The sequence below is a fragment of the Micropterus dolomieu genome, linkage group LG20 (assembly GCF_021292245.1).
Source record: "Micropterus dolomieu isolate WLL.071019.BEF.003 ecotype Adirondacks linkage group LG20, ASM2129224v1, whole genome shotgun sequence".
Lineage (NCBI taxonomy): Eukaryota > Metazoa > Chordata > Actinopteri > Centrarchiformes > Centrarchidae > Micropterus > Micropterus dolomieu.
In genome coordinates, this window is record NC_060169.1 from 14,657,256 (window position 1) to 14,680,426 (window position 23,171).

General features: G+C 39.5%; 1 protein-coding gene across 3 annotated transcripts in view; it reads right to left on the reverse strand.

The window, feature by feature from the left end:
- gpc6a (glypican 6a) overlaps positions 1-23,171 on the reverse strand; it is a 297,605-nt gene that overhangs the window by 224,520 nt on the left and 49,914 nt on the right. The window lies entirely within an intron of this gene.

Consider the following 23,171-nt stretch of genomic DNA (forward strand, 5'->3'; position numbering starts at 1 on the left):
TCTGCTTTCTCTCAGGGCAGAGACAGCTGTGAAATGTTCCTCAACAGGCCGAAGTCTCATAATATTTCCATTTAAATGCCAGGACAAAGAATACCAAACTGCAATGTTATTCAGAAAGAGGAGCAGGCTTTGGGCTGACAAGATTAGCTTCTTTATCCCCTGCCTCCTACTTCACTCTCTGTGTCATGGTGCCTAAATAAGCCTTTCCTCAAGCTTTTTCCAAAGACATACCTAAACTGTGGATTCTGCTCAGTACTCTGAGGCGACATCAGACCCAATCCCCCTCCAAACGTGTGACATCAAACAAGTTTAACCATTCTGAAGCATTACTGCAGAGTGCAAATAATCTGAATGGGATCTTCAATTTAACAGGTTACGACCTAATGAGAACCTGATTGATCAGCCTCAGATGTTTCTCAAAATACTTATATTCACTGGAGATGGACTCATGTCATATGTCAGTTTTAACATTTTGGTGCTGGCAGTAGGGATAATTGAATAGGTTATTGCTGATGGTGCTGAGCATAAATTTAAGTACAATAACCCTTGTGAGAGTCCACATGAATTCATCTGACATGTAATCTGCCCACAACATTAGCAGCACTGGGAAGAATATGCACAGATAAAAACGACATGTATAAACTTAACCAAATCTCTTTTGAGTTGCATAAATGAAATCCTGTCTCTCCATCCTCCTACTGTACCACATGACAATTTTTTTTATTGAGCAGCCATATTTTTCCTTTAATAAATTGTGAACAGCCAAAACTGTGTGGACACAGCTTTTAACTTATGTCTCTAGCTCAGTTCCAGACCCCCTGAAAATCCACCAACATCTAGTCAAAAAGGATTGGTGTTGTCTTGATAAACTGTGTTAAGTAAAAACAACTGAGCCCAATCAGAACAATCTACCGTGAACATAATGTCAGACTGAATAATGAAGTAAAAACAAAATAGGGAACTGCCAAGATGGCGACAGCCGGAGGCACAGAGAGCGACCAAGGGGGGAAACCAGAGATCGAACAGTGAAGCCGAAAAAAGCCTGCATGGAGGGACCATGTAGGCCCAAAAATGACGTCAAGAACCTGCAACATCCCGTCGCGCATGAGCAATGTAGCGGTATTGGTTAGATTATAAACTCTAGGCGAATCTAAAAAAAAAAAACTATTAGGCCATCAGTGACGATCCCTTCGTGTTTGTAGGTGAGCATTGTAGGTGGGCGGATTAAACAGTGACGATCCGAGTCAGAGAAACACACTGAGCTAGAAGACTTTTGTTTGTGCAGCTATGCAGCTACCAGAACTACGGTGTTTCAGCCGTTGCTCTATGTCATTAAACCGTGCTTATGCTGCGCAATCATGCACAGTAGACACTGGTGCCAACAAGAGCTCGCCCTGTAGTAGTATTTCTTAGGACCAAAACTGGCTTCACTGCTCTCCATTCAAACTGCGGGGTGGCTTCGTCCAGTAATTTATAGGAATGCACCGAATGTTCGGACAATGAAACTAATCAGGAAAAATAGCAAATTTCCAAGAAACAAACGCCCCCCAAAAGCAGCTCAGCGCCCCCCTTTCCAAAATATTGCTTCCAGCACCCCCTCCATTGTCAATCTTGGCCTTGGTTCGTTCTGACAGGAGTCTGCATTTTCTCCTGTGTGCCTATAAGTTTGTAAATCCTTCTTATTGTTAGACCTGCAATTGGTGAGCTAACCCAGTGTGTTTCCTTGCCTTTCACTCGACACATGTTGAGATCATCTTTATGCTTGGGCCACACCGCTACCTGTGCGTGACAGCTACCTCGCTGAACTGCTGCTGCAAAAAAAAACACTATAGGGCTTTTAATTATAAGTAAAGTAAAAAATTATGTCTGTGACATACAGATACAGACATTGAAACTGTAGTGAAAGGTGTCTGTTCTGCTGGCATGATATCAAAATGATTATTTTAGCTGACAAAGCTTGCATGACTTGTCACTTGGCTCGTCACAGTAATAACTTCACACCTAAAAGTACAAAAATCACAAAATATACAAGCAATTGTCCTGTCCTACGATATCTACCATATTAAACTCTGTCTTTAGAGAGGACTGGACTGCACACCAGCGCCACTGACCTACCTAAAAAATGTGTTGACCTCTATCTATACTACCAGCCATCACAAACATGTGGCTTTCAAGAAATGACACAAGAAAAGAAAAGTGGGATTTTCACAATTTTCTATTTACTGCAGCTCTAGTGGAGTTGGAAGTCACAGCAAGCGTTCACTTCCTTGATCCCATCCCTGTTTCCACTATTACATCTTCAGAACGGTCAATAATGTGCTCTGACCTCCAGTCACTCTCAAGCACACAGTCAGATTAGCAGGGAGATGCGGTACAACACTGCTGGAAGACTGCTGTCTGTTTACATGTTTTCTTTGGTATCAAGTAAGCATGTTCAAGGTCTAAATGCATGGAGCACTACAGAAGCACCGTTGAGTGTTGCAGAACAACTTGTTCCCAATTTGTAGTTTATTAATTTGGAAAGTAATCTAACAATGGTTCTGTGCATCATAACATGGACAAGCTCAGCAGTCAATGACAGAAATGGTTCAAGCTAGACAATATTTGTGCAGAAGTGGAATTCATCTTAAAGCTATTACTACTACTTTTTTTGTTTGTTTTTTGTTACTTGGAGGCAGAAGGACTCCAGAACAAGCTGCCAAAAGCACATTCTGGGCATTTTACCGCCTTACAAAGTTCTTTAGGCATGTTAGCACACAACTATATTTACATATCCAAAGCCATTTAAAGTGAGTTCCTGGTCATCTTCCAAATGTAAGACTATTCACTTTCCTTTAACTCTCAAAAAACTTTCTTCACCAGTGACTTGCTAACTTGTCTGATCATTGCAAGCACTCTCAATAATGTTCAAGATTGAAGTTCATACAACTTATTTCCCTAAACAAATTTATATTTGGTGACTGATGATTATCTACTGGCTGACATTTTCTAACTGGCTTACTTAGCTACAGTGTTTTAATTAGTAATGCTGTGTTTGGCAATGGAGATCAAGCATTTTCATGACATTGTTTGAAAAGCATTGGCTCCTTTAGCCCTTTAACACATAGTGCTGCAGTAGCTCTTAACCCCAGAACTGCCATTTTGATCCTCTGCCTCGACAGATATTATCACAAAGTGGTTTCTCGTGTCCCACACATCCATGAAGTTGGCAGCTGAAAATGTGAAAATAATTATTGGACACCTGTAATGTTGGGTCAATAAGTAAAGGTCAATCCAAGAAGGAAAATGACAATGACGAATAACAAAAGACTGTCGTTGAATTTGTGTTGTTATTCGTTTGCTAACATTTTTATAAGTGGAGACAAAATCCCTTTTTTATCTTGGTTTATATTTATATTATGTAAATATTTTATTATGTCATATTCCCTCTTATAAACCATTTCTACATATTTAGCATAGAGTTACCAGCTACAACTGAAATTGATGATGGTGTTGCTATCAAATTATCAAATTAAAGTAAAGTTATTGTAAAGGCTGGAATTCTGGTGGAAATGCACCATAAATACAAATACAAAAAAATTAACTAATCGTTTTACACAACACACTACTGTATAATGTTGACACTTACTTAAAGGGCACTTATTAGGTGAACCCCTATCAATTACAAGGAAAGCAGACCAGTTGTGGCAAGTTTGTGTGCATTAAGTATAAAAGTGATGTCTCTTTAGTCAACCACCAATCAAGTCAAGACATGAAAAACATGATTTTTAATTTATTGAAATTTCCTGAAACAGCCCCATCCATCACATGGAAGCCTAAAGTAAATTGTATGTATTGTAAATACATCATGTTGACCACACCTGTTTAAAAAGCATAGATCTACTGCATACTTTCACTCAAACAGTGCCTTAATGCCTAAATAACTTTTGTCATGTACATATCTGTATCTGCCTTGGGGGCCTCTATGGAGAAAAATATATTTAAGTGAACACAACTTAAAAGAGGAAATCAAATATTGATTCCACTCCACATGAGAGCTGTGATTCTGGAGAGGATAGACCACAGGCATCGGATCTTAATCAAGTGTCTGGAGAGATGCAGAGATGCCATCTGGTGGTCCAATTTCAGCCAAGCTGTTAAGAGTAATGTGTTCTCTCTGCAAGAAGCACAGACCCCGTGAGCACTGCGACCATAGGCAGCACTCCCATGGTAAAAGCTGGCAAGCTGCTTTGGTTACAGAAAAACTTGTCCAGAGTTCAAGTCACATCAGTTTCAAAAGTTTTCCAGTTTGCCATGCAAATACTGTTGAGGCCACAAGTCAGCCTCCAATTGATTGTGTGTTTGAAAAATGTGTGTGTGTGTGTGTGTGTGTGCTTGCTTGTTAGGGGTCAACTAGAGGCGTTCTCTGGTTCTGTATCATGTAGATGTGTGTCAATCTTGATATGCCCTTAATTTCCTAAGCCCACTGAAGCTGACGCGAGCCATGGGGATGTCATGTGCATCCCACCATCAGTTTTTAGAATAAAAAACTACAAAGGGTAGTGTAATCACTTTCTGTCAGGCTACAACAGCCTACCCATTATCCTGAAATTTTCTCATTTGGAGCACTCTGAAAAAAGAAAATTGTTGACAACAGTACTGCAGACGAAAGAAGATACTCCCAGTATTGTGACAGAAAAAGAAGCACTATCCTGGTATAGGAACTGCACTGCAATTAGACACCAACAAAATACACTGAATGACATGATGGGTACATTATCCTGTAAAAGCCACAAATGGTTTACAACTGATATGATTTTGAAGAAGGCTGTTACAATGTATTCAAAATGGTTAGTAAGAGTAAACATGGGAAATATTCCAAGTTTTGATTCTGTGTCCTTGTGTCAATTTCTTCAGTTATCTCTTGCTATATGACTGCCACGTATCTCATGCTAACCTATGTCCACTTATAAGCAGTGCAATCAAATCTTATGGATTTGATTTAAACTCCTCTCATACCTATACACTATCATCATATTCCATTTCACTTGGAAATACATCATATTACAGAAGGTGAATACGCTCTAACAGTTTTGCTGACTTTAAAGGGTAACTCTGGTATTGTTCAACCTGAACCCTTTTTCCCATGTTTGTGTGTCTTTGTGACTAATTAGAACATTGGCACATTTTTTGAAATTGGTCCAGTATTGAGCAAACGCACTGCAGTCGACAGCAGCAAAAACGTAATCCTTGCGGGCAATTGCTCACCGTCAAAGTACGTCCACTAAAGTGCTAGTTTTTGTAATTGACAGGCAGAGATTGTTAAGTGTCAGACAACATTATGGAAAGGATAGAGATATATGTTTTTTTCAGCTTGTGCAGTGAAACACCTACAAATGGTTCAGAACGCGTGTCTGGTTTTTGATCAGCCCAAAAGGACTAATATCACATCATTATTTAGCGACCTCCACTGGCCACCCATGGCCTCCCGAATCAAATTCAAGTCACTAATACTTGCATACAGAATGACTACTGGGTCTGCACCCATCTACCTAAACTCCATAATACAAGCTTACGTTCCTTCTCGGCCACTGCGCTCCTCCAACAAACGCTGTCTGGTTCTGCCATCCCTACATACAAAGCAATGTCTCTAACTTCAAGAAGCTCTTGAAAACTCATCTCTTCTGAGAACACTTCCACTTATAACACCTCTAACCCCTAACCTCTAACATACACTTCCTGTATTCTTCTCCTTCCAGTTCTCTTGAATTGATTGCACTATTCGTCAACTCATACTTATTTCCCCTAGGTATTTATCCCATTGATGTCATACGTGCTAATAGCTCATACTAGTATTTATTGCTGCTCTTACAAGTATCTTTTGTCACTTTTAGATATCTTACTTTACTGATGCGTGTATGTTGTTTCTCAAATCGCTTTGGATAAAAGTGTGTGCCAAATGAGTAAATGTAATGTTTTTGAAGAGCAAGATCCTTTTTGTTTAACCAGGAACAGTCGCTGTATCGCTCTCATGAAAGCCACCAGACTCCCTTGGCAAAAATAGTAATTTTACCTCTCTGTTCTACCACTGCTTCGATCGGTTAGCTTGTGTAACAACATAACTTTGATGTTTTTAACCCTTAAAAACACAAAACTCACACAATAACACAAACAAACTAGTTGACAGAGGCAGCAGAAGACCAGCAACTCCTGTGTTCTGTCAGGTAAAAATAATCAGCAAAACAAGAACTTTAGAGGATGCAATTGCTCACAAGGATCGCATGCAGCCCTGTTTTGTTGCCGCCGACTGCAGTTCACTCGCTCAATCCTGGACCAATTTCAAAAACTGTCCCAATTATACACATACACACAAAAACATGAGAAAATAAGCTTGACAAATACCTTTTTGTTACCTTTTATGTAATCTTTTTTACTGTCTGCATCTGCATATCGTGGTACACATTTACAATTGGTAAAAACTACACATATACATATAATGTACATGTGTACATGTTAAAGTGACAGTTAGATTCATTTAAATTAGTTTAATGTCTGTATTATTACAGTCACAGTTTGTCACAGTAAACTTTGCAGGTATGATGGTTGTATGTAACACATCAAAGAATTGTGTGTGTTCCTAACATAACTCAGAGTAAACGACAGTTGGCTATCAGTTGACAGCATGCCCTCACAAGGGCAGATCCACGTTGTTCTCAGGGATACTCAAGTTGATGAACGTAAATATACTCCACAGATTCCTCACAGATTGCACACTCCTCCATTGTAATTTTCGTGACCTAAGCACGCCAGGTTGCTGTCCTGGGGTGGCAGGCTGCTGTTTTGCTGATGAGTTACTTTACAGTGTTCACACTGAGCAATTGGCCTCAGTTTACCTCTGTGTTGGGAGCTCTCTGTTCAGCTCTCACATGCCGAGCATCTGCGAATGAGAGGTTCGGGCTCAAGTCCAGGAAGCGCTCTGTTGCAGAAGGAGAAGAAACCCTACATTCTGACTGCATGTATTAGCTCATAAAAATGAACAGTAAGGGGTTTTTAAGCTTTATTGCCCCATTGAGCGTTTATTGAGCATGCATGCTGTTTTTGAATACCCCCTACACACACACACCTACACACAGCATTACATGTTTGGCTCGTTTTATACTGCTTCTTGAATGTATTATTTGATCATTTGTAGACTTTGTTGGTGATTGTTTTTTGAGACATGGGTATACAGGGAATAATTGGCATAAACATCTGTAAAGACTCCAAATGTGGCTAATGATCAACTTTTGATTGTGTTTAGCAAGCCTACCTTTTACATGAACATTGAACATGATTCATAAATCTGGTTCATGTTTAGGATTTTAATATATACAGTGAATGTACTTTCCATCTAAACCAGTAACTACTTTAGATCTGATGTATTACACTTAAAATTGTGTATTTTGGCTATATGTAGATGATATGGCAACCTCTGAGCCAATCAGAGTCCAGCGAAGGAAAAAAGCAAAAAGCAAAAAAAGAGAATAACCAAAAAAGACCTCTGCCATCCCAGTTGGAAAGGGGTAAATCAGGCTGACAAACACTCATACAGATTCTCATGCATACTCATGCTGCCAAACTGTCGCTGAACACTGTATACAAAGAGTCATGGTACTTAAAACAAGACTTTTGACTTTTGAGTGTTCTTCAAAACTATGAAAAAGCATGCTAAAAATATTAGTGTGTATAATGCGTGTCAAAATAAGAATCTACTTAAACCGCTTTGTTTTCTCTGTTGAACTCTTGCTGGTTAAAAACTTTCCTTAATGGTTTCTTAAAAAGGCGGCTGTATATCATGAGTCATTTACATTTGGAGAACCATTTTGAGCACTAAACACCATCTTCAGGGGGTCTTTTACAGCAAAACAGCTTGCATAATTTCCTACTCTCACAAATTTCTGAAGTGAGAAGAACCTCAGAGAGCACTCATGTATGTGAAATGAATTGCAGCACAATGATTATCCTGTCATTCAAGAACAATGGCTGGTACTGTAAGTTGTTCTTTGATGTATAATTAGATGTACTGCAGATCTAACTTCAGTGAGTATTGACCTGTCATTATTAATGTTGTATAATCCCATTATAAAATACCCACCTCTACACAGAACCTGAAAAATACCAGACAGCTCTTTGTGCAACTCTTTTAAAAATGCTGCTGGTTCTAAGAACTACCACTTAGGACAGGTGCTAGATTAAACTGCCTCTACAGGTGAGTTCAGATAGAGCGTAAGCAAATTTTCAAATTGCTTTATTGACACAATTTAGACCACTGGTCCGTTTGCCAATTTGTTTGACCCTGGTGCGTTAGCAAGCAATGTATACATTGAACATGCGTGAAAGTGCGCGTGTGGTTGGTCATCCTCTAAGCATAAGTGACAGGGTCTGAAATGAATACATTTTTCCTCACCTGCCATTGTTGCAGCTTACTGAATATTTCTACCAGCCACTCAATCTTTTTTGTCTGCCACTTCTAAAGTGTATTTAGAACCCTTTAGAACAATAAACACAGAGTCCATGGCACCTGACAGTAGAAATATGGGATATATCATGCAACCTTGATGCCAGACTAGTCTATACTATTTAAGAATTGCTTTTGAAAAATAATATTTATTAATTTAAGAAAAACTTATTTGCCATGGTGGCAGGTGACTGGAAATTTTTACCTGCCACAGCCAACATTTACCCTGTATATGGCAGGTGGCAGGTGCTAATTTCATTCCCTGCTAAGTGATCTCAGAACTCATCATGAACTGAGTTTCTGTTATTTCCCTCAAGTCTCTCTCCTCTTTCCTCATGTCCCTGTACATTTATGAAGCAGATTAATTCTGGAAAAAGCACAAATTTGTCCATCAAGTTTCCAACTCAGGTGGACATGGCTTTGCCTCAGTTTGTGCAGCCCCAGCTAAATACAAGGCTAACCGTATATTTCCAATGACTTTGTATGAATTAGTCTTAACGTAACATTTGAGAGTCCTCAGTCCTATGTTTGGGTTCTGTCAAAGTCAAAGACACCTTTATGTTTTTAGTTTGCCTTTCTATTTGTCGGAAAGCTAAACCCCCCATCTGTGGCATATGTAGTGTTTCAAAACACCCAAACATTATGTTTTCTATGTCCATGTTGTTTTCTAAGCCAATTAAATGTCATCACACACACCCTTGCAGGTTGATACACCATCAACGCGCATCAACACTGTAGAAAACAGCAATTTTATAACATTAATTTCCCAGGTCAGCACATCCTGTACCGTACCTTGACTATATCCTTAGTCTGTACAGCGTGTCCAGACAGTGCAATGGGCATCAACTGACACACATCAACCAGCCAATGCGTTAAGACTGTTTTTTCTTTCTTTATGAGAGCAACACTATTGTAAGCTTAGTGTTACACTGCTGACTTTGATTAAAATCCATTAACTCTCTGGAACATGTAACAGTCAGAGAGAATTACCCTAACCCTTATTTGCTATAAAGCTTAAATCTTTAATGGAATGATTTAAAAAAAAAAAAAAAAAAAAAAAAAGAGATAATGTGACATACATTGTATGATGGAGCATTGTATAATGTATCAACAACATCAGAGTACTACTTTGTGATTGCCCCCATAAGGCTTCCTAGTGTTTTAACCGAGTCAGTGGCATTGTGTTAATTAAAAATTCCATCTGCTTAGGAGACTCTGTCTTCTCAGTGATGGAAAACAGCCTTTCTGTAATATCCTCTGTGTAATCTCACAATGGAAACCGAGACTGAGTTCAATCAATTTAACTCATGAATTGCTGAAGTGTGATGAGCTGTAACAATTTGTTCTTTTTCTTCAATACCATTACTGAGGGTATTTTTCTGGCTGAGAGATCTATCTACTATGGCTAAAAACACATTCTCACATGTATGTTTTGTGGCTCCGCCCATGTTGACTGGGAATAGGTCAAAGGATAAAAACGAAGGCTGTTAATGTACCTACAGATACGTACCAACAGCTTCCAGACACAGAGGTTGGCACCACTTATTGAAAGAGCTCACCAAGGACTCCGTGTTTCAACACCTACGTACAAACATTGAAAGAGCTTATGTGTCGCAATAATGGGATAGTTGAAGCGTCTTTCTCTCAGTACAGTTGCACATCACATAAGAACTAAGAGAATAATCCTGTCATGTTCTGATCTGTGCTTCTGCAAATCACTGAAAAAGTCTTATATTTAAATCTGTCTCCTTTTTTATGCTGTGGGTTTAAACATATGAAGGTTTGGGGTAATAACTGAAGGCTCAGTATATTATAGGCACATTTTAAATTTCCTCCCTAATTTTAAATCTGCATGAATGGATATTTTTGTTGGCAACTTGGGGTCAGAAAACACATAGCTGTGATGTAATAGATGTGTTTGACTTCATGCAGTGCTTTACGGCACTGATTTAACGTGATGCAATCCATCCATCCATCCATCGTCAACCGCTTATCCTTCGTACAGGGTCGCAGGGGGGCTGGAGCCAATCCCATCTGACATCGGGCGCAAGGCGGGGTACACCCTGGACAGGTCGCCAGTCCATCGCAGAACGTCATGCAATGCTGGTTAGAAATTTTGTCCAACTTTCGACAGTGCTCCAAAACGTCACCATGTCATATGATGTTAAAACGGCATGAGAGCAATGCGGCTACATAGTCTGTGAACCGTGGTTGCTTATCTCCGGCTGCACCAAGTGGGAACCACGATTTGTCTGTTTTCACAGCATTTTCATTTGCAACCAGGTCAGCCATTGTTCTAAGCTCAAGCACTCTACAGGAGGTAAAATGTATCCGACTTGACTGCCATGTTCCTTTACCCCACCCCAGCAGTCACCTGCAGCTCACATTTGACCATAAAGTAAGTAAAAGTCAGCAGCAGTCATCTTGAATGCATCTATTATTACCATACAGTATAGAAGTGTTATGGCAAATTTTTTGGGGGAAAACATTAATAATAATTTGCCCATCCAGCACACATGGAGAAACATTGGCATTAATCTGGAGTTGCCTTTCGGGCCACCTGGCAAATACAAGGCCAGGTTCACCCTGCTGTTTAGTTTTGGTCGCCACCAACTCCTAAATATTATTATTAATATTTCATTAAATTTAAATATTACCAAATCTTTTGGGTCTGCTGAATGCTCCACTATGTTCACCTGCTAGTTGCTAATTTTGTCTAGCTGCTCTTTAGCATTAGACAGGTAGTGTACAGTTGGTTTCTCAGACCTTTTTGCCAAGAAAATCAACTTGTTGGTGCTGGAAAGAGGATTCTGAGCATAATTTGTATCACACAACCAATACAAATCTGTGGAATGTAACGGTTACCCTATTCTGTGCAATGTGTAGACATGAGACACGTAATCACGAGGATTTCCTTTAATAATGAATTTACATTTCTCCCATGCTGAAAAGGTAAGATTATGAAAATTGACTAGATAGATAAATAAATAGATGGATGGATGGATGGATGGATGGATGGATAGATAGGTAATCACTTCTAGAGTCACAGCTGACTAAGCTATTTATTCTGAGATCTCAGATTCTCTTTAACTGTTTCCATATGAGAGAGCCGATGTGCAGTGTGCTTTGGGCCTCTTGAGCAAAGTGAGAGGTCAAGTATGGATGATAAATGGTGAGTAAGCTGGAGGACTGGGAGCGGCTGTACAGAGAAATGTTCCATATTGACCCAGAAGAAGAGGGAATGTGCCATGAAATGAGTTTCTGAGCTTGCTGATGTTTAATTTAATGCAAAGCATGCAGGATGCCAAAGCTAATTTCTAGGGTTTTTGTGAATAACACTGAAGTGGACTCTTTACATGAGGGGAAGCATACTAAGCAACTTGATCCATATAGTTGTTTAAGATATTTGAGAGAGAGAGCCTCTTAAAAGTGGACACACATTTGTCACATCAATACTCTTGACAGTAAAAGAAGGATTAAAGAGGTGGTATTATGCTTTTTGGCTTTCCCCCTATCCTTTATTGAGTTATATATCTTTTTTGTGCATGTAACAGGTTTGCAAAGTGAAAAAGCCCAAAGGGAGTTCCCATCTCCCACAGAAAGCTCTGCTCTGAGCAGCTTGAAAACAGCTCGTTTGTAGTCCAGCCCTTCACTTCCTTTACTTGTGACGTCACAATGAAAACGCGTCATAAAGCTTGCCAAGCGGCTAGCGGGGTCAGGCACGCCCTCAAACCAAGCTAGTCTGAGCATTCAACACATCAGGTGAAAAGAGGAGCTGCAGCAATGTGCAGTATGAGGAAAAATATAGTGTTTTTTGAAAATTAAACCATGTAAACCTGTTCTGGTACAACCCCTAAATAAGATTTTGAACCTCGAAATGAGCATAATACCACCTCTTTAAAGCAACACTGAATGATCTGCAAACCATAGTCCTTATTAGTGTTGTAGTACTCGAGACCGGTCTTGGTCTCAAGACCACTTTTTGATGGTCTTGGTCTCATCTCGGAATCGACCGCATTTGTACTCTGTCTTGCCTCTGTCATTGAGGACTAGGGATTTTATTTCAAGATCAGTCAAGACCAAGACTTTGGGAAGATCAATAAATTGCTTTCGCATTGTCTGATCATTGTCATTATCTAATTGTTAACATCCTAACTTTGATTGGATGTAAAACGTGTTGCATCAAATGCAACCAATAACCCTAATTACAAAAGTGCTGTTACAGTTAACGACTGTCACCCCTCCCGGCGATGGTAAGCATGGAAAAGGAGTGTTGAATAAAGATATTTACGTTGATTTCAGCTCTTAGGGCCCGATTTACTAACATCCCGAATGAAGAGTACGAAATAATATTGAAATATTGCACATGCAATGTTAGTACCTGTTATGGATGATTTACTAAGAATTATTGCGTAGATGACAACAGGAGCAAACACAATGGAGGTGGGAGTATTTCAATGAGGTTTTTGTGTGTTTTAATGATTTCCGCCATGGAGAAGGAGGGAAAGCAGCCACAACGTAAAAAAACTGTTTGATTTCGTTCAGTGCGTCCAGAGTATGTGGAAATTGTATGTAAATGCCCATCCTGCCTGAGATTGCACTAAGTACTTGGGACAGCACACCTGGAAAAACTGCTTTGGTAAACCCCAGCAGAAACAGCTACAGTATGCTGGAATGACCCAGACGCGAGGAAATGCCAGCAGATTATGCTTCATCCAGCCAGAGGGAACAATCACCGACCGTCCGCACCGTGCCCAGTCGCCATGCAATCTCCTGGCCCTGTACACACCATCTCCGATACCTACCAATGGGTTGTGTCGCTATATTATGACTGGCGCGCTGTGAACAGTTGATGATCGTTCCCTCTGGCTGGATGAAATTTACGCGTGATTCACACACTACAACAGCTGGGGGCTTTCCGCAGCGCCATGCAACTTTCTAAATTCTTCCATCTCACGGAGAAAATAAGTCAGGTCAAAATTAAATTTGCTTAATTTGCATGAATGTTAATACAACAGTATTGCAAAAGCTAAAAGAAAATACAAAAAAAATTCTATTCATATAGTTCATCGAATAAAATATATTTTATATATATTGGATATAGAATAATATTATCTAATATTGATAATTTCTCTATGTTTTCTTTCATTACGGCTGTGTCTCCTTCCTTAGTGTTTGTATGTGGGTGTTTTAATGGGAACGTGGATCTTTCAGATCAATTTGAGAAGTACCTATGATCTCATTCCACATTTTATTGTGTCATGTCATGTGGGGAACTGGATTTAGTCTTGACTCTGTCTCGCCCTCCCTCGGTCTTGGTCTCGACTTGGTCTCAGCCCCTAAAAGTCTTGGTCTTGTCTAGGTCTCAATAAACTCTGGTCTTGGTCTTGACTTGGTCTTGGTTTGGGCAGTCTTGACTACAACACTAGTACTTATATTTTCTGATTATGTTAGTTATGTTTCGTTATCTACATATGATCAAGGCCCTGGCATTATTAGAGATATTTAAATGACTGGATCATGTCATTTACAGACAAGTAGTTTGTGGCTAGCTTGGTAGTTGTCAAGTGTAAATGAGAGACAGCTGGCAGATAGACTTTTTTTAAGAACACCAGATTATTGTTTTAAGCTTATCACCTTTAAGGTATTGAATCAGGACCTCTGAAATTCGTCGTGGGACGCAGTCTGTGAAGCATAAATAAGATCAAGCTCAACCTAAAGTGCACGGATATCAGCAGTATCAGGGCTCCTCAGTCTGATATGAAAACTTGTAAATTGTAAAGTAGGATTTACTAGCAGTTTGTTGTTATAACCTCACTGGACAACAATGTAGGTAATATTGTTAGATTTAAAGCCACTGCAGAGCATACTTGAAACATCTTAGTAATTGTTACCTACAAGTTGACCTTTCTCTGACCTTAACGACAAGCAAAGGCATCTGTAACTGCCCACTTGGAGTCATTTAAGGTGTATTGATTTCAGTGATTGTGAAGATATTTTTGTATTTCTAAAGGGTTTTATTAGGATTATAGTGTACACATGGGCAGATCACTCCACGCAGGTACCAGTAGCATCCACCAGTGGTCAGCTTAGTTTCTGCCACTAAGCTAAACTAACCCCTGCAAGACTGTAGATAAACCCCGCACATACTAATATACAGTTTGTCGCAAACCACAAACAATAGCAGGGCAAGCAGACACGGCACACACACTAGAGACGCCAACTTATCGAAGATCGTAACAAAGCCAAACAAAGAAAACTACCAGTCCTAAGTTTAACGCCACTGGGAAGCGGAACGAGGTGTGTATAGTTGTCAATATGCGGGTGCTGCTGGAGTGAAGTTGTTCATGTGGGTTATTGCTGAAAGTTGTTTAGCTTATTGGGTTAGGGGGTTAGGGTTAGAGCCATTTAGCTTTTAATTCAATTCAAAGAACTTTATTTATCCATTAGGAACTTCATTCGTGCTGAGCATCAGTGCACGTATGGTTCCACAACCACAGCACAATAAACCCACACACACACACACACTACATATAAGTAATAAACAGTTCTATGTAAATAAGTAAAGTTTGCAAAGTACAATAAATACATGATAAATAGGCAGTAAACATTAGTCTCAGTTTTTTCTCAACAAGTCAGGGAACGCAGATATGTAGGAGAGATTCTGAAAGTACAGCAAGTTTTGAACATGAGGAAAAATAAAACTGCTGAAACACAGGAGCTATTAAAGTCCAGGAGTTTATAACTTTATTAAAATTAATTACTTTATCATTGAGGTGAAAAGGTGCCACACAGACATTTAAAGAGGTTAATTCCCCAAACAAAAGACACAAAAGAGGAAGACTAAATCATGTCTGCGTGTGTGTTGACTCAGCAGGGATGCTAATGAGAAAAGTTGATCTACAGGAGAAAGATGTTTGAAAGCAACACAGAATGCCTGAGAGCTACACTGCATTATATTGAGTTATATTTTGAAATGTTTCCCTTTACAGAAAAAAAAATTTCCACCATAACATTGTGCAGAATGAAGAAATTAAGTGTTAAATGCTCAAAATTTTCACAGAATTCAGCATTGAAGATTTGTTAAAAATAGTGTTAAAATCTTGTCTCGATCTTGTGATCCCAATCTCGGATGTAGTCTCATCTGTTGAGAGAGTCTCGTCACATCCTTACTGAATATAAAGGTAACTTGCTGTTTGTATCCATGAAAATGCCTCAGGGCCTCTTTGGTAAAGGCGGAGAGTTAAATGTATCAAAATAATTACATATTTAATCACAATACTGATTAGGGCTTCATTATTTGGAGAAAAAGTCATACAGCAACTAATGTGGTCAAAACTGTCATTTGAAATTGCGATATAATGGAACAAATTAGTATAATGTTAATATATTAATTACTATTTTCATTATAATTTTATATAATAGGATATTATTTTACCACTAGTTCAATGTTAATTCCAGTTACAGCAGTTTCATTTCTGTGGGTTGTTTTTATTCACTAAATCCTTGTGCAAGAGGGCTCTACATTGGTATCTTATTTGTTAATGCTAAGTACTAACTTGTTAATAGTCACATGGCTGTAACAATAATAAAGGCAAAAAAAGGCTCAGATACAGCTAATGTTAAATGGCCAGCTAGCTAAACCCAAACATTCCTTTTCTTCTTCTTATTTTCTTCTGTCTTCAAGCTTCAGCTGCCTACAACGCCTCTCTGTCTCTGTCACAGAGCGACCGGCTCACCGGCGTTTCTCTCTCTGCTCCGGTAGCCAGTCCGACTATGTTTTGAACGATTAGTGGCAGGGCGGGGAGGGGGGTTACAGTAGGTTATTGTCTTTAATGTTACTGGCACACTGCTCGTAAATCATTGTTCTGGTTCATATTTATAATTTTATACACAGAGACAAGTGTCTCACACACGCACAGCACACTTTTTTTTGTTTAATTAAATCGCACCCTTTTGCGATTATGTAATCTCATAGGAAGACATCGCGATTGCAACTGCGTTTAGATTTATCGTGCAGCCCCGATACTGATCATAAAAAACACAGATATTTTTCCCCTCCATTTAACACAGAAAAAATTACACCAAGGGTAGGATCTAGAAGTCAAAAATTCAAACTGTAGTCACCATAATGGACTGTCTGCTAGTGCTGTCAGTGTCGACATTATTCAGTACACCATCACCAGTGTTTCAAAAACAAACAGAATACTGCTCCGTGTTAGGCTGCTACTGGAGTATTTCAGCCACAGATGTATTAAACAAAAGATGAGGAATCTAAACATGGTGGCCAATTTATTCCATGAAAGCTGCTCAGTCAGCGCATACGCAGAGAAATAGCTCCTACCATGTGTGGCGTAACGCATTCATATTAGCAGCTTTCAGTCCATGAGTGGTTGAGTCCATGAGAAAGCTGAAGAACAGTACTGCTTGTTTAATCCCTTTTTATTAGGTGCAAGGACTAACATTTTGACACAATATACGACTTCATCAGAGTCATGATACAGAGTATATAAATATCCTTCATGGCGATCCTCATTATCCAATCACCTTATCCTGGGTAACCTCCCTAACCCATATGGTATGTCTAAACTAGGTCATAGAGGGCTCTTGAAAATCCACTGAAATCTACATTGACTTGTCCTTATGTGTGAGCACAGCAAGACATTTACATTGATCAACCATAACATTATGACCACTGACAGGTGAAGTGAATAATCCTGATTATCTTATTACCGAGGCACCTGTCAGTGAGTGGGATATAATAGGCAGCAAGCATTTTTTCCAAAGTTGAAATGTTAAAAGAGGGGTTGTCCACACGGTGGTCTGGTGGATAGCACTGTGGCCTTACAGCAAAAAGGTTGTGGTTGCCCCTTTCTGTGTAGAGTTTGCATGTTCTCCCCGTGTCTGCGTGGGTTCTCTAATGGTGCTCCGGCTTCACCGTTCAAAGACATGCGGACTAGGTTGATTGGTGACCCTAAATTGTCCTTGTGTGAGTGTGAGTGTGACTGGTTGTTTGTCTATGTGTGGCATTTGATGGATTGGCGGCCTGTCCAGGGTGTGCCCCGGCTTTCGCCCGATGTCAGCTGCGACTGACTCAAACTCCCCCGCGACCCTAAGATAAGTGGTTGACGATGGATGAATGGATAAGTTAAAAGCAGGAAAAAGGGCAAGTGTAAGGATTTGAGGGACTTTGACAAAGGGACAAACTGTGATGGCTATTGTGGGTGTTCCTGTTCTGCAGCGGTCAGTACCTATCAAAAGTGGTCCACATACTGAATAAACAAGTTTTCATTGCTAAATTTTCTACAACCATTATACTATACTTTCAAAACCTATGGGACTAAAATGGCATAATGAGTTAGATACTCCACACATTACTTTAAATAATATTTATATACTTCCATATTAAGAAACTTCACCGACCACCAAGTAACAGGATTCAATTCATTGTCAGTGGAAAGATGGTTGGAGAATACCAACACTGTTAAAATGAGATGTTACCCAGGATGGCATTTTAATTACTTTATAGTTAAAATGGAAATTAGGAGAAAAAAAAGAATTGTTTAAACAGTGAATTCATAAAGTGTGAGAGTTTTAAGGTAGTTTTTCTCTGGTAATTTTTGTCTTGTCCATCTGCATTTGAAAATAGCACAGAATACTGGTTTGCAAAGAAACTGTGGTTTATACATTTATGTATCAGGACCTTTATGTATTTTTTTTCCCCCCACTCATTGTTTTGCCACAGGGTAGGTTTTAAAAGGAGAGTGGGAAGTGACGTTGGGGGGGGGGGGACTCTAGAGTGCAACAGGTAGAAGCAGTCGGCGTTTAGTGGGCTCTGTGTGAGGTTTGCCAGACGGACGCAACAAAGGAACTTTTGTTGGTGGATCATATGCTTGGACTTTTCTGGACTACTACATCATCCCATCAGCTAAACAGACTGGGTCGAGGTTGCGTAAGTTAACTGTGGAACATTGTTGACTGCGGCGGCTCGCCACACTTCACCCTGGTATTTTTCGTTTTTCCTTCTTTCACCGGAGGACATCTGTTTCCATCCGGATGATTTAAGTTATTGGAATGAACATTTGAACTGCTGGGACATTGGGGGTTTGGAGGGTGAACTGAATGTATGTCGGAAATGGTGATAATGTCTGTAATGTTGGTTTGATGCGTCGGAGTGCGGCCGAGCCTCCAGCGACTAATATCCCGCCGTGGTGTAACCTGGTATATCTTTAAATACACGCTGTGAAACCCATCCCATGGACTTTTTTCGTTAATATATAATTTTTGTAAGTGTGTACAGGTGCAAGTTAGTTGCTTACCTGGTTTAGGCAGGGCTTCTTCAACGGAGGTAAGCAGGCTGCCGAATGTAATCTCCTAAACAGGTATCAGATCCGCCCGTAACCTTATCTTTGGTGTATGTACGTTCCCTTGCTGTCTTAGTGTAAGGCGAATTGTTACAACAGTACAATCTGCAACACAACAACTCAATCTCCTAGATTCTTGGATTATGTTCACAAGCAGGATTTTCTATGTTTTTGTCCCACATGCAAGTCTGGGAAGAATAAGGTCAGGGTGGAGGGTGGACATACAAAGTGCAGACATTTGACACAGGAGTCTAACGTTTGCATACAGAGTTCCAAATATGGTTAGGACACAAAAGCACTTTTGATTAAGGTTAGAAAAAGATGATGGTTTCAGACCAAAAACGTACACTCATCCTGTCCTCATGTTTGTGATATATTAACTATCAACATTTCTATCTAAATGGATTTTGTTGCAAGTTATTATACAGTAGGTATATAAATGTAACCTTTCTGAGACAGGGGTGAACATCAATAAGACAAGAGACCAATTATACAATAATGTACACTATGTAGTCTCTCGTGATCATTAACACAGAATGAACAATTGTCATCAATCAGATACTTCATATGTGATGTGAGAGCCGGATAATCAGAGTGAATTAGCATTTTATTTTCATTCTTCAGTAATTTTCATGTTAGCCCATTTCTGTTTGGGAAAACCAATCAGTATCCATCGACATACTTTTCAGTCAACATGGAAGCTGCCCTAGTGGTTGCTAGGAGCAGCGAACATTTCTCACATTGATCAAAGAAATATGGCAGTTTAAGAGTCGTTATTTCTGTAAATCAACTTAAACCAATCTGTGTCCATGTCATCGACGCTTGTTGCCATCTTCTTGCAATTTTTCTGTCAATATGTTTTTTGTCGTCAAAGCTCTGTTTGGCTATAGTGTTTTCCCAAAAGGCACCTGCCAACATCACAATGCAAGACCTACAGTATGTGGACAGTGATTCAGAGATCTGTAAGCAGGCTAGCAAAGTGATGTTAAATTACAGCAAACTGAACTGTACATTATTAAATACAAGTCCAGATGTGCTAGCACTACCAAAGGTAAACTTTTACATAATCTGCAATCAAAAGAAGCATAATTCAGTGGGTAATCCACCCAGTCTGGCAAACACATCTCTCCCTCGACAGACTCCCTAGGTCTTTAAATATAAGCCACTGTAAACAAAGAAACACACTTCTAATGCAGAGAAAGATACATGCACTTTTCTCATCTTGTATAGCCACAGAAAGGGTAAATGTCCGTGTAGGCAGCACCCTGATGAATGAGGAGGTCATGAAAAAGCCCAGCAGAAGCCACACATTATAACGGGGTCGATTGGTTGATCGCAAGCGTGAAATTGCTGTCACAGATCAATGGCTAACTAATCTGGAGAAGGGACAGATTGAAATCACACAGTCTCTAATCAATGATGATTAATCTTCAGCAACTCATATTTCCTGAATAAGACATTTGATTGTGTGCAATTGGATAATTGCCTGTTTCTACAGGTCCCTATAGTTACCAGTGAAGACATCCTCAACATGATTGATTAGTGAAGTTAAGAGTGTATCACATCACTCTGTCAATAATTTCCCATGGACGCTTGCAACATTTAAACCCAAAGACTAAGTAAGTAATTAATTGATCAGCTACAGTTTCGAAATTAACGGCCTAATATATTGCTGCCGTGGTTTAAACTACACTACACCTAGAGGATCTGTAAAGAAAATTGCTAATGAACAGCCATTAACGACATATTGAGTTGTTTATAAATGCTGCTCTCAGTCATGTCTATTGACAAGGGAAGGGCCTTTAGTGGGTCAACTGGAAATCTCTTTGTGGATGATAATTTTATATTAAAAGCCACCCTCTGGACTTCCACTTACTATTTAGAAAATTGATACAAACAATAGTATACACATAAAAAATGACAACAATTTGGTGGTTGGATTATATGACAGCAAATCTAATCTGAAACCAGTACTGGCTAGCATTAAATATTGTTATACTGTAGCGAATAATGCAGCTGAATGATGTCACTTCTGACAAAGCACACCCCACTCCCCCTTAAACACCACGTCACGTTCTGAAATCTACAGCATAACCCAATGTATTTTTCTATTTCATTAATTAATAAAAATACCATCTAAAACAACATGTTACAGGACAAGATAACCATCTATATTAGATTGTACTCTGCATGGAATAATGGAATTAGACATGACTTTTCTTTGTTTTGATATTGGCATTATATATCGGTCATCACCAGCCTGCTGTCTAAATATAGGCATCTTTCATTGTAATACCCATATCGGTAGACCACTAATTTACACATCCAGCAGTTTTTTTTTGTGAGCCATAAGAGTAAAGAGGGTAAAGTTGCAGCCCATACAACTAAAACAATGACCTCAACAATGCTATAAAGCTCCACAAAGCTGAGGAGAAAATGCAGTCAGGTAATTTTTTCCAACTGTGGGTTCACCACTACGAGTGGCCCCTTTCACACACACGTAGTCATTTGATCCACAGTTGTTTTAAGAATATCGATTATAGCAGCTTTAAATTAAAAGGTTCCACACAAAACAGAACACAAAAACAGGGCAGCAAAATGTCATCGCTATTTAATATTGAGTAATTCATTCCTGCTGCTCAGTGGCGATAGTGTTGAACACAAAAGAACAAACATTAAGCAGAGCTGATGAGGAAGATCATGACACTGAAAGTCAAAGCAAAAACATTCAAGTTGCCAAACATTCAATCAAAGCCCTGAAGAAGAAAAAACAGATGTAATGAAGCGCTCTCTGGGGCATCTTCTTTCTTTGAAAGCCCTCGTTGCAAAGTTATTTTGTCAACCTCACAAATGTGATTAAATTCCACACTCAATCTCTTCACTAATCTGAGTATGGAGTGAATCAGTATATTGTTGACATAAAGGTACCCGTGCAGGCTTTGCGGTCTGACTGGCACAGGTACACACACATGCGCTTGTTTGTGTGTGCATGAGTGTGCGTGCGTTTGTCACCTCTGTGCCCTGATGTTTTTCAAGCCAGCTGACAATGTTGTAACATCAAATCCTCCTGACCTGCATGTTAAGCTTTTGTATGAGGTTGTGGGTGTCAGAGTGTAGTGTGGTGTGGTGGGTAGAGGTCTGACCCAGAAGTAGAAGACCAGATTACAAACATATGGCATCCCTCTTTTATTGTATTTGGCCACTATTGTTTGAAATGTATATTTCATTAGCCAAGCAGAAGTTAGTGTTTTTAAGTCCCAGGTAGCATCAATAGTGCAACCACGAACCCCTCCAACAATAAATCATAGGGAGAGTGTTTATCTTCTCTTGTTCGACTTTTGATTTTATTTTTTCCTGCTGTTGAGAATTTACACTACAGTAAGACCTAGGGCTGGGCGGTATATCAGTATAATAAGGTATACCGATATAATTTCAAAAGAGATATAAAATTAGACAATACTGTTTATAACGACGTAGTTTGATGTTGAGTTAATATGTTTCGTAAAGTCCTGCCAGCGTTTGCTCCTCTCTCTCTCACCACACAGCCATGCCCCTCCCTGTGCGTCTCCACGCAGTAGTGATGTGCGATACCACTTAATTCCTATCCAATCCAATACCAAGTAATACCCAGGCTGGTATTGCCGATACCAATACTTTTTACAAATCTTTTTTCTAGTTTAATGTGACCTCCCCCCTCCCGTTTCTGTATTTATGAGAGAAATAAGGAGAGAGCAACATTATTACCTTTACAGCTAAAATACAGCCAGACCTGGCTGTTTTTACAGTCAGCCAGAGTCAGTATTCAATCGCAGGAAATGTAAAGGGCTGCAGCGGCACAGAGCTATAGCGCGAGCATGACTTTGACAGATGGAAGGAAAAGTAGTTCCTATCAACAGAGTATAATTAGACCATCCTGGTGACAGTAAGATACTTTTATTAAAACAAGCACCCACTCCAAATGACTGAGTTTAGATATCGATCCTTTTATATGAGTATCGATCCTAGAGCAGGAAACGTTGGCATCAGAAATATCGATACTTTAGGATGGATCCACACATCACTACCACGCAGCAGTCTACTCACAAAGTCTCTAACAACATGGAGAAGACCTGGCTTGTAAAAAACAATGGTTCAGTCAGTGTTTCAGAGTCATTACGTTACAAGTCGCGACACGGCGGATATTAACATAATAAGCATGGACCAGTGAACACAATAGTGCAGATGTGATTCGTTAGCTTCCACGTTGGTTTTGTTTTGAAAGGCTAACATGCGGCGCAGCTGCTGCTGTGAACGGAATTGTGGGAGGAAATGTTCAGAAAACATTCTGGGTT